This window comes from Ambystoma mexicanum, chromosome 1p, assembly GCF_040938575.1.
Source record: "Ambystoma mexicanum isolate Mex_15411 chromosome 1p, UKY_AmexF1_1, whole genome shotgun sequence".
Taxonomy (NCBI): Eukaryota; Metazoa; Chordata; class Amphibia; order Caudata; family Ambystomatidae; genus Ambystoma; species Ambystoma mexicanum.
In genome coordinates this window covers 1,035,672,075-1,035,685,074 of record NC_090921.1, presented here as the reverse complement: position 1 = coordinate 1,035,685,074, position 13,000 = coordinate 1,035,672,075, and the positions used below count along the sequence as shown (strand labels likewise).

The 13,000-nt window shown below is 44.8% G+C and overlaps 1 protein-coding gene and 1 long non-coding RNA gene across 3 annotated transcripts in view; one reads left to right on the top strand and one right to left on the bottom strand.

The window, feature by feature from the left end:
* LOC138447763 (uncharacterized) overlaps window positions 1–11,386 on the bottom strand; it is a 32,551-nt gene extending 21,165 nt beyond the window's left edge. Inside the window, exon 1 of the long non-coding RNA XR_011259940.1 lies at window positions 9,961–11,386. This is a non-coding gene — a long non-coding RNA (uncharacterized lncRNA). The remainder of the gene's footprint in view (window positions 1–9,960) is intronic.
* Window positions 11,387–11,482: 96 nt separating this feature from the next.
* The window catches only part of RFWD3 (ring finger and WD repeat domain 3), a 580,144-nt gene continuing 578,626 nt past the window's right edge, over window positions 11,483–13,000 (top strand). Inside the window, exon 1 of one of the 2 annotated variants that reach the window (XM_069604073.1) lies at window positions 11,483–11,627. The gene's annotated coding sequence lies outside the window, so the exon portion shown is untranslated. The remainder of the gene's footprint in view (window positions 11,628–13,000) is intronic. The other variant, XM_069604082.1, reaches the window with a different exon arrangement.

The following is a 13,000-nucleotide window of genomic DNA, read 5'->3' as shown; positions in this document are numbered from 1 at the left end:
ATTCCTTCGATACTGAAGTGGCAATAAAAAGAAAAAAGCTTAACAAACTGAAAAAAAACGGCCATACGAGCTGACTCGCTGGAAACATGGCTGAATTACCATGCAGAACAAAAGTCCTACAAATCATGGCTAAAACAGCACCGGTCGCTCATGTACCAAAACGACGCTGAAGAAATGCTCCACACTTGTGCCACAAGGAACACTCGAGACTTTTGGTCACTACTAAAATCAACTAATGGGCAGAAGGCAAACGCGCTGGCAAACTGTGTCGCAGAGGCAAAGTGGATTCAGCACTTCACGGAGTTATATCGCTGCCCCACCTCCACGTCACTACACCTCCCCGTCCTCTCAGACTCCCCATGGATCACCCTCTCATCGGTCGAGGACATCACAGAAGCAATCAACAATCTTAAATCTTCAAGGGCTCCTGGGCCAGACGGCTTGACTAACATTGACCTTAAGGGTCACCCACTACTATGGGCGCAAGCAATTGGCGAAATATTTACTCAAATTCAGAAAACAAAAGAAATTCCCAAAACCTGGACAGAGGCTGCATTGGTACCTATCTATAAGAAAGGAAACAGAGACATCCCCGCCAATTACAGGCCTATTGTCTTACTGGATGTTATAGGGAAGATTTTCGCAGCACTACTCCTCCGCCACTTCAAAGTCTGGGCCAGTGCCTCCCCGGCAGCCGACATGCTTCAAACAGGATTCCAGAAGGGAGCAGGAACGTCAATCAACCTACTGTTTCTCAACATACTGAAAGCAAATGCAAAGAGGGGTACGGGAAAGGTCCATATGGCAATGGTGGACTTGTCCCAGGCCTTTGACCTGGTAGATCGAGAAAGACTGTGGACCAACTTAGCCAACTGGAAATGTCCAGACTCGATTCTCGCACCAGCAATGGCACTCCACGAAACCACCTCACTCAGAGTCCGCCTAAACTAACAAGGCACACTCTCAGATCAAATCTTTACAAAACGGGGAGTAAAACAGGGCTGCCCGTTAGCACCAGCTCTGTTCATCTCGTTTATCGGAGACTTCCAAGACACAATGAAATCAGTAAGATCTTTCCCACCGAGAGTGGGCTCCTCTAAAGTCCCAAGACTGTGGTACGCCGACGACTTAATTCTGATTGACCAGACGGCAATAGGCCTTCAGAGACAGCTAACAAATCTGGCCCAATACATGGAAGAAAATAACCTGCAAATAAACAAAAGCAAAACTAAAATCCTATCCTTTTCAAAAAGCAAAAAAAAAGAGAAAGAAGTGTCCGGTATGGTTTCTCGATGCAGAAAAAAATCGAAGTAGTAGATGAGTTTAAGTACCTGGGCATTCAACTTGACAACACTTTAAACGATTCTTCACTTCAAGCCTCGTTATGGGCAAAAATCAAGAACCTGACAGCCCAATCTCGAGCTGTCGACAGTAAATTCGGCAAGTTCTCTTGGACCCCAGTACTGCAATTTTATAAAACAAAAGTAGTACCGGCCATAACATACGGAATGGCAGCCAACTTAACTCTACCTGCTGAATTTTGGCTGAGACTGGAAGGATTTCTATGGAAATCGGTCTTGGGACTTCCTACCGCAGCCCCCATGCCAGCCATTCGGCGCGACCTTGGCCTTCCTTCACTAGCCTCAGTCGTCATGCAAAGCGCGATTCTACTTTACAGGAAAATACGAACTCCTGACTCTCTGCCGATTTTTCGGATATTAGAAAACGAACTGGAAAACGGGAAGTGCACACCATTCACCAACTGGGCGAAGAAAATTGGACAAAAATTAGAAGAAGTCCACTGCACGGACGACCTCCTCATCTCAAATCCTGGGCGTGTGAAGCAAAAGCTTTTAGAACAGGATTTTCTCGTTGGTACACATCCAATCTTAACGTATGCATCCCTAAAAGATCTGCCACCTACTTACAACCGCCCAAAGATTCCGCTGAAATATTGCGAAAAATTTCCTGAAAAAAGGCTGAGGAAAATTCTTTTACGAGCCCGTCTGAATCTTCTGCATACGAGAGAAGTTTTGGCTAAAAGGGCACTGGCAAATTCTCCTCACTGCCGGGTCTGTGGACTGGTTGACCAAATAGAATCTGTCCGTCATCTACTCACCTCATGTCCTGGACTGGCACACGAAAGAAGGGCCTACTTGACACCACTCATCACGTGCCCGCTCACACTCGACGAAGAGACAATATGGTTTCGGTTAATTGCAGGCGATTCCACCAGATGGTCCAGAGCGGCAGCTAAATTCCTTGAAGTAGCCCTGGCAAAAGCCAGTGACAGTACTTCATCGCCTGCAACACCAACAACACCAGCAAATGATCTTCAAGGAAATTCGAGAGTGGTGTCTTAAGTCCTGGTCCAACTTCTTAGAAGTAGTACAAACACAGTTCACTACAGCACAGATTTGTAAAAAACCTTAAACAGGTTAACATACAATAAAAAAAAAAATAAATAAATAAATAAAACGTCAAAGTGTGACTATCAATACAACAGACTTTTTGCTCGAGCTGTACACTTAGGATTACGCTTAAGGGGAGTCATTTACCCATCTGTCGCCTTGGTTTCATATTTGCTTATTCTTGTGCTCCTTGGTGCTTTCCCTCCTTCTCCATGCAGCTACCCACAACTCAGTCTAGCTGCACACATACTCTGACCTGGACTACGGTCCCTGAGAGCGTTCAACCCATAGTGCTTTGAGATCATACCAATGGTAAAAGGTGCTCTACAAATGCCCAAAAGCATTATTGTAGAGAGTTACTCTAGAGGAAAGAGATGCTGTAAAAGAGTGGTGGTCATTGTGCAGCACTCACCTGTATGTGTGGAAAAAAAAAGGGAATGCCTCTATGTAGGGACATCAGGTGTACCCTCCTCCCCCAAACATCAAATAGAGAGGGAAAAAAGAAGAAGGGAACAAAACACACATTGCTTACCTGCTGACTGGAAAAGCACTACTGCTTTGAAATACTTTTCTTCACTTATTTCTCTTCTACTTTCATCAAGACCCTCGATCAGCCATTTACAATTAACTTCACCAAGAATTGCCAAAGGCTCAAAGTCACCTTCCTTTCAAATACACAGAATTGTCAGAATTAAAGAAAAGCACATTAAAGGGTGCCATGATTTGAATTATTGCCTAAAAGAATTTTAATTTTGTTTTTTTTTGTTTGTTTATAATTCATAGAAATTAATTTTTACAAACGGTTGAGGACAGCAGCAGCCCCAAGTGAGATGCGCCTCGAGCTTTCGTGTTGTTGTGTCAGATTCCAGTAAGAACGGGATTACCTCTTTCAGCTCAGTATAGTGTATAAAAGATGTAGGTATGGGCTCACACGGACATAGGTGTCCGAGCGGGGAATAGATACCGAAGGAAGCTTGATCAAGCTTGATCTTCCTTATCAACATTATTGTGGGGGAGTGGAGTCTTCGGGAATTGTACTCTCGCTCGTAGTTTGTGAACTGGAACTGATCATTTCAAAGGCAGATTCCAGGATTTTGACAGTCGCGATTGTCCATCTGGTTTTTTCTCCCGACATTAACCTGTTCCACCAAATAAATTCTTCTTCCTCTCCGAAAGATGAGTTCGCAGATTAGTGTCAACAGGTAGGTGGCTCGAATTTTTCTCACATTAGGACATCTGAGTAAGAGATGTTTGATTGATTCTGTCGTAGTGGAATTATGGCAAAGGCGACAGATAATGTCAGTTGAACTGGATCTGATTGCTAAAATTCCTCTCGTCGGCAGGAGGTTGAAACGAGGTCTCATGAAGAATTTTCTTAGCTGTTGGCTTGGAAACTTAGAACAGTATGGTATAGGTACCTTGAGACTGTTAAAGGTAGGTGGGAGGTTCATGGTCAGTTTGTTTGATTGAGCTTTCGATAGGGTCAGGATCCAGTCCAGTTCCTTTAACTTTCTTTTTACTCTTTCCGGATTATGCTTAAGATCTTCAACTGAGCATGCAATATCTGATAGCTTTCCTTTTAAGTTTTCTGACCATGCATTTAAGTTCATTGTTCGCTGCTTTACAATTTCGTCAGCTACGATTTTATACATTAATGGACTGTCTGGTATTAGGGTGTTTCTGAAGAGAGTGAGAGCGTGTAGCATCACCGTTGCTTCTAACGACTGTAGGCCCAAATCTCGTCTGATGAGATCCATCGAGGTGGAATTTGGTAGTCCTAGAACTGATTTCCAAATCAGACTTTCTAATCTGCGCCAGATGCTATTTGGTATGGTCAAGGTTGCTCCCATACCGTATGTGAGTGTAGGCACCACTTTTCCTTTGTAAAATTCAATCGCTGGTTTAAGTGAGAATTTACCAAATTTGTTAACTTTTTTCATTTGGGCTGCGAGGTTGCGCGCTTTGTCCCATAAGGCTTGTTGCATCGTGGCCTCCCTGGCTGAACGGTCGATGTGTACCCCTAGGTACTTAATGCTGGTAACCACCTCAATAGGAATTGAGTCCATGGTCAATGTGAAGTGTGGATTGATCTTTTTTCCACATTTTCCGATTATCACGATTTTTTATTTCTCTTTGTTGATTTTCATGGTGTTCTTTCCCATGTACAGGGCCAGGTTGGATAATTGGCGTTGAAGTCCGATCTGAGTCTGATCTAATAAAATTAGATCGTCGGCATACATGAGACGTGATATATGCTCGGTACCCAGCTTCGGTGGTGCCATCTTAATGCCAGCTTCTGTATCTTTCATGTCTCCTAAGAAGGTGATGAATAATTGAGGGGCCATCGGGCAGCCTTGTTTGACCCCTCTCTCTACGGATATCTCTCTTGACAGAAGACCTTGTTTTTAAAAGGAGTACATGTAGTGTGCTACAAGTATATGTGAAACTTGTCTGTGCACAAAACCATTAATTTATTGTGGGCTTGCTATTGATGGTCCTGCCTGATGCGTCCCTATTTGTGAGTGAAGCCTCTTGGTAACTTCCACCAAGATTGTAGCTTCAACTAGTTGCATTTGCTCGCTAATGAAATTAGAGGTGGGTGTTCTGGAGAGGCAATACGTTCTTAACTACAGAGCTCTTTTACCTAAAATGCTGACAAGTGTTCTTTAAAGGACAAGCGCCCGTTTCAGTTTCTTAAATGTAAATATCAACCATAGAGAGTCCTAGCTTGCAGACAGCAACATGTACAGGAAATTATAGAGACTGGAAATAGGAGGGCATGCAGAGACAGAACCCATGATCAACGCGATCTTTACTGGGTGGTGCGGGGGTTGACAAAAAGTAAATATTACACCTCAGCGGGCAGGCCTTTGCCAATATGAGCCAGGCACTATCCTCCAGAGGGGTCAGAAGCCCTCCCGCCCTTAAGCATCACTACTGTGCCATAAAGTATGTACTACAGCTGAACTAGTGCAGCGCTCATGAGCAGTGGAAAAAGCCTGCAAAACAGTAAACCAAGCCATGGGAAAATTGTGCAGAGACATGGTTTCTCACACATGCACCATGTCCTTATACACATAGATATCTTATTACAGAGGGTTGGGTGCACCAATCCATGTGGAACATTGTGGGGGCATTGGAGCAGCAACAGCTCTAAAGCCAGAGAGGGGCAGCCAGTAAGAGCATTTATCCCCTACTTGGCGACTGTTTAAAAGGGATGCGACTGATCAGTAGAACAGTCATTGTGTGGAACTAGAAAAGGTAAAGGAATTGCCCCACCCGTTAAAATGGGGCCTCTGTATGCTGAACAGCTAAGGGGGGTGGGGCGGCAAAGGGTGCCTCAACAGGATAATGGTGACTGTTTTCAATAGAAAATAAGCATGTGTGGATTGTGGGGGGCCCAGAAACTATATTTTTACTCAAGGGGGGGTGGGGAGGGGCTCATCATAAAAAGGTTTGTAGTCCACAGCCTTATGGGAATAAAGTGACTTCCCACTTTCAAATAGCAAAGCAATTATCAGCACTCCTTCATGCCCAGGTTAGAAAACTCCTGCTACCGCGCAAGTCCTCTGTTACACAAGGCTGTTGATAATCTGGAAAAGCGAGAAAAAAATCTCCAAGCGCCACATCATTGAACGAGCGTGAACTGGTCCCATCATAAAAATCATTCACCCCAGATCAAAAACAAAGAAAAAAAAATATTTTCAAATTAATGACAGTGATCACAACTAGCCATTGCAAGCATTCAATACAGTTTACAGGCGAACTGCGGAGGTGCAATGGTTGGAAAAAAACTGCATTGACGGAGCAATAAAAACCCTCAGGTAACCTCGTCAACCTATATAGAGAATGGGACATAAGTATAACTAAAACATGCAGTAATCTGTCAAGAGTCCTTGAAACGTACATTTATTAAATCATGTAGCAATTTCGCCAAAGTGTTGAATATAACTAAACGTAGATAGAGGAAAACAAGTGTCATGGAGGGAATTCGAACACTGTCCCCCTGCCCATAGGCTGGCACAAACAAGCTCTCAATATGTTCTTTAAGATAAATGGTGCAATACAACAGCTCTGCCTCAAGGGTATAGCATATGCAACTTCCAGCAGTGAAAAAAATAATATTCAAAAGCATTGAAATACAAAATGACAGTCTTTGAATGCCAGACATTTCACTTTTTATGGGGGTAGCTTTACAGAGCCTCTTTAGGGGGGCTTTGACCTTGAACTTTAACTTGAAACAGAGAACATGTCCTGTACACTTTTCACAAATCTCAAACTGATGCATATACTGTAAACAATCTTCCGCCAGCTTTAACGCAGTGGGGGTGGGGCAAGGCTCTCCTCTAATGCAAACCTCTCTGTTGCTGGACAATTAATGGATGCCACTTAGAGAGTGGCGTTCTGTGTTTTTACTTTCTTCTTTTTTAGTTGGCTGGTGTTCAATGACTTAAGTTAAAGCAATGATCAGGCCGCAAGCAATGTTAACAGAAATAAAAAGATAGGGGGCATCTGTCCACTGTAGGTTAGAGAATAGTGAGAGCTTGGATGGCCAATATCTGCAACTATTCACTATGCGCAGAAACAACTGCAAATCTAATTTGGGGCTCTTGTAAAGTAAAGCCCAAAGCGGCCTGTGCCAGTAGAAGTGGGAAGGCAGGAATCTAAGAGTGCATTCATCAGGGCATTTCAACCACTCCCGGCCTGAGACTACACCGGGGAGGTGTGTGCAGCACACGCCGTACCACACAGCAGCTCAAACAGTCTGCCAGCGATTTCAAAACTTAGCCAGCCTTCATGCCAGCCAAACAAATGTGCCCTTTGGCACCATGCTTCAGAATTGAGCATCATTGACCTGTCACACAACAATCCTCACACAATGGAACTCTCTGCCAGCGGGCATCTGTGCACCTGCATGCAGCCTAATGAAAGTTACAAGCATAGCGCCACCATGCCCTTTATATACAATAGACACTTTCTCGCAGGGGCTACGTGACACTGCAACGTTCTTCGCAGACGACGGTCAAATCTTGAGTATCGAAGGGCCTTGTGACTCTTTCCTTCACAGTAAACCACTAGAACGATGTACCCACTGAAGGTGCGGTCATGTGTACGAGTTGTACATGCACCGTACACAAGGGTCGCTGCAAGCATGTGGATAATGGACCACTTGAAAAAGCAATCCAGGATTTTGCAAAGGTTTGTTTAGTACATTAAGCTTACGCCGGTCAAGCCTGCATGTACCAAATTGACATTAACAACATTTGCACACTACACTCTGCCAGTCAGTGCACATTCCCCCCTCCCAGCCCCCCCACACACACGCAAAAGGGACCTAGGGTGCAGAGTCCTACTGCGAAATCTCCAAAGTTCCCTATAGGCCCGTCCACCCCAGCTGGCAGAGATAACAGAGAGCAGTCAGACCACATACCTGAAAATGGGACCTTGTACTCAGTCACAGAGACTGAAAGTGATAGAGAGAGCAAGAGAAAAAGCATCAGCTTGTTATATTTTACCCTTTCTATTCCCTGCCTAGAATAGTTGAGTAGTCCAGTCTGCTGGCATTCCAATAATTCATCTACATATCTTACATATAATCCAACACAGTAGTGCTTATCCCACCGAGCTAACTTTCGGAAACATCGGGTAATAGCATTTAGCTTTAACTGCAGTTCGGTGACAGCACAGAAGTAGCAGCAGACTCTGCCGCAGCTGCCGTGCCAGACTCGAGGGTCCCTGGCTTCTCTGCAACATATGGTGCCCCATGCAGTCGAAGGCCTGGCACCCAAAGCAGGCGGATATAGATTAATTCCACTTTTAAATCACTTCTATGGCAGTGGTGCACCCTAAGTACTGTTTGTAATGCAGTGATTTTAAGTACATCAAGGGATGCATAGACTTGCTCTATAGTAGATGGCTACCAGGGTTTATAGTGAAAAGGTCAAATGAAAAAAAGTCGAATATCAAAATCTTAAAAAAAAATAATCTCGAAAAAAAAGTCGCATTTTTTTATGACGTTTTTTATTCGAAATGGGGGGGTTCCCCCCATTCCCCCTTTTTTTTGTTTTACCCATTTTTTTATTCCCGGACCCCAAAATAAATAATTAAAAAAGAGGGAATTCGACTTTTTTTTTTTCGAGATTTATTTTTCGAGATTATTGTCATTCGACTTTTTTTTTTTCTTCAAGATTTTGACTGACCACCGTCTACCAGGGTAGCTCAGCAAATTGACAGACTGTGGTTTATGTTATATATGCAAAACTTGTAACTGAATGACTTTTTGCAATTACTAATAAAAAGGAGGTGCTATAAAACGCGTTTGGCCAGGGGATGGGTTGGGGTATTTCTGCCTCTGTAGTGAAAATCAAAAGTTGGCACCCATGAACCCAGTTTAATTTCCCAATAACTGCTGTCAGCACAACGGAAGCCTTCATTTGTGATTAACCAGTTTGACAAACATTACATCTTTTTAAAAATAACCTGTGATAAAACACAAAGTAAGGGGCACACAAATTACAGAGTTTTGGTGTGGTGCTGCGAAAATAAAAAATAAAAAAAATTTCAAAGAAAACTAGTGAACACAAGTTTCAGCAGCGTTTGAGTTTGGAAATGACTTTTCCTATGAACGTATAAAATGCACATTTCAACAATAATGTGTGCAACCTGTAGAATGCCTGCTTCCACAAGTGATGCCCCACCCCTCCGACCCCCAGTGATGTTCATGGCCCACCTTTCCCTGTTGTGTCCCTTTCAGGACAGAAGAAAACAAACGAGCAAATAGCCAGGAAATGCGCAAGTGACGGCTGGAGAAAGGAGCACAGCGAAGATCACCGAGCCAGCAACTTCCACCAGGTTCCCCAGCAAAGCGGGGGGCTTGGTAAAGCCTGGTATGGGCTGAGGCAGGCCAGGCCCGGCCCATTGTCCAGAGAGGTGATGAGTCAAAGGGGCAGCCAAAGCGGGGAGACCATTGTTGTAAGATATCCGGCTCCCACACGGCAGATTACTGGAACCCTGCAATCTACCGCGGGGGAGCCGGATATCATACAACACTGGCAAATCGTGGTTCTGTCCCCACTCGCCTCCATGGTCCCCCGAGGTGGGGGCAGAGAGAGAGGTGCAGGGGGACCAGCATTGTAGTGATCTAGCCCCCTACCAACCCCCTTGCTCGCCTCCTCGCCCCACTTGTGGGGAGATGGTCCACAGAAGCAGGCAGCGCTCGCTTCTGTGCATCCCCCCCAACCGTGGTGTGGGGGGATGGGATGAGCCGAGAAGCGGCATCCCTTACTTGGCAAGAAGACGCAGGCGGCATCAGCAGGAAGCACAGCGCAGCCTGGACGCGCGATCCAAATGCAGGAAAGCACACATCCAAGCTGCATTTATTTCCTGTTTCGTGGCCACGCGCCCATCACACTGAGCAGGGGAAAAAAACGTATCGTTTCTCTTTGCTCACTGTCCTGGATCACAGATGGGGCTTAATTTCCAACTTGGTGAGTTCCGGGGAAAGCTGTGTTGCGCAGATAAGAGTGAAGAAAGATAGTGTATACCATACCTGCCAATCCTCTGGGTTTACCCTGGAGATTCTGGGTTTTTATTCTCTTTATTAGTCTCTGGGAAAGAGTGTGGAGTCTCCGGGTTTTCCAGCGCAGGCTGCGGTACCTCCATCCGATTGGCTACAAAAGACCCTTCTTCGGGTGGATGGGAGAGTAGCGCGAATTCGTATTCTAGTGCTACCACTGGGGTATGCATTCTTTTACTTTGTCATGGCAACAACCCCAAGCCATCTGACCGAACAGAAATAAAAGTTGTGGGAAATAAAGCAGCGAACGAGAGATTGAATGTGAACGATACTTAAGGTAATGGCAAAGTGTTATGATTTGGTGTCAGGGCGTGCCCGCTGTGTGATGTCAGAGCATATGGAGAATAAGTGGAATGTGTGCGGGTTAGGATTCCAGTATGGACGGTTGACAGTTTCTTGACAGTTACTGAAGGAGCTGGCTGCGTAGGTGTGTGGTCCAGCGTTTGTCGTGTTATCTTCCATGTTTCCGTCGTGTCCTTTGCCTTCAATGTGAACCCCGAGAGGTAGCAACCAAGGGACATTAAAGCAAGAGTACAACGGAACCAAAACGTTCGTGTCATCCGTTATTACACGAGTGGATTCATTTCTAGCCAGCAGCAGGTTTTCACTTTGCTTTCATAGCCGTTTTTCACTAATAGATAATGGCGCCAGCTGGGCTGATGGGGACTCGCAGAGGCAACCCGCAATGTGGCTTGATCTTTCAAATTGAGGTGAAACAAGCTTGCCTGGGTGCGGATAACAGCATTGGGACCAGATCTATTCACATGTACCTTCCTTTTTTCTCGTGATCCATATATACTGTTCTCTGTGCAGCGGAGCATTAAACTAATTTCCTCTGGGAGCAGGTCACATGCAGAGGTTACGAGTGCGACGGTCGTAGTGTTTTTTTTTGTTGTTGTTGTTGTAAAAAAGTGCGGGTGGGAGGTTGGGCAGAGTCTTAAGGAAAAGGAGGCGGGGCGTCGGTGACGTCATTCCCCGGGTTTATTGCCTACAAATGTAGGCAGGTATGGCGTACACACTATACAGTTTTGTAGAAAGCTTGTGAATGCAGCAGCCACTGCCATTTGAAGGTGGAAAACATAAATCCGACTTGATGGCAGCCAAATTAGGAAAAAAACGATTTTGGAAAAAAACATCTACTCTGAAATTCCCTCGGCGTGGGCGGCCCGGCCATAAATATCACTTCTGTTTAGGTGAGGAGGGGGGATGGGGAAAATATTTACCAACCAAGAACACAGAGGTCCGCTGTTGCTGCAACGAAAATTAAAAAAATAGGAAAAACAAACCCACCGCGACCTAAACATACCTGGCGCTTCAAAACACTTCGCGAGATGTATAAGCGCCTAATAAAAAATAACACCTGCCCCTGCACGGTATTGAGTCCTTCTTCTTCCATGATTCTCTTCCTAAGCACATAGACGTCTAATGTGTTAACGTCACGACGACTTAACGGCATTTCAGAAATACGTGCAAAACGTCATGACGCCAGAAAGGCATTTTAGAAAGTGCCGGCAAACTTTTAAACAAGCACACAATGCTACAGGGTCTCATACGGACTTTAAATGTGTTTTTCAAGATAATGAAAGCAACATAAGGCTCCCTTTACGAAACACTCCTTTTCAGTTTTCTGGCGGCATCAGGTGAGTGCATGGGATCCAGGTCTTGTAGTGAATTTTATATGCATTTCTTTTAGCATCCATTAACTTTGCACCCTCTGGAAATGCACGTTTAAGTACGAGGCTGGAGCTGGGATTCGTTATATTGTACTTATCACATGTTGAAATATTAAACATTTTAAGTACGTGACTTTCTAAACATTTGCTTTTGAAATTACACAGGGCAGCCTGTTGTTGTTGGGCAGCCTGTTGTTGTTGGTATCATAGAGACATTAGCTGCTCCGAAGCTCATTTACGATACAGATCCGGCTCGGAAATGCTCGCAGACGCAGCAACTGCTGTGCAGCTACTACACAGACCGTGGTCTGGGGGGCGGGGGGGGGGTCTGTGCGTCAGTGCCTACTCTGAAAACAATGATTCCCCAGGGCTAATGGCTGCCTATCAGATACTTTCTCTGGGTCTAATGACCCTTCTGTGGATAATCACTGTAGGCACAGTGTCTGTAGCCTAGGTCTAATGGTGACACAGAAACAACACCCTGATGAATATCAGCAGACACTACTATCTCTATATAGGCCAGTAGTGCACAACTGATTTTGACAGAGGGCCGAAAGTACCTTACATGATGCCTATAGTGGGCCAAAAAGTAAATGTGAGTGGGGCGGTAGGCGGGGCGTGGCATGGCAGGAGGCTTTATCAACCAGTCCTTTTCATTAAACACATGGAAAAAGAATGTTTTTGAGGTGTAACAGTGTTTATTAGTATTTCAAACTTACATCTTGTTCTTCACATTTTCCATTGTTATCATTTATTTCTATTTAGTTACTGCATATCATCTGATTAAAGTATATATATTTTATTGACCCTTGATTGGACAGTCCATTATTTTGGACTGCTATACTTTGCTGTTTGGGTTGGCAAAGAGGAGTTTGGCCTTCGTTGAGTCAGGTTTCCACAAAAAGCAAAGAATGTACATCTGTTAATTGTGCCTGTTTTTAGCTTTATTAGTCGGTTCACCCTTGGAGTGCGACACAATGCCCCATGGCCCCCAACCAAACACTGTGCCCCAAGGCCCCCACTACCCACCCATAAACGGAGTGACCAGTGCACTGCATCAGTCTGTTCAGTTGGTGACGAGCAATAGATGTTTTTTGTTTGGTGATGGGGAGATCCCGGCCAGGGCACAGTGAATTACTGGCAATAGATACTGTTTTTCATTGAGCAGAACATTAAGGAAAGAAAGGCCATATAGTGTCAAATAGACACAGGGCATTCAATAGGTTTTGCACTGGTGGTACGGCGTAGAGAAATAATCTCGAGAGTCATTTTCCCATAGCTGCACGCCATGGAGCTGGGAGCGGCTATCGGGACTCCTCTGTCTGCTGTTTCGTCTGAGA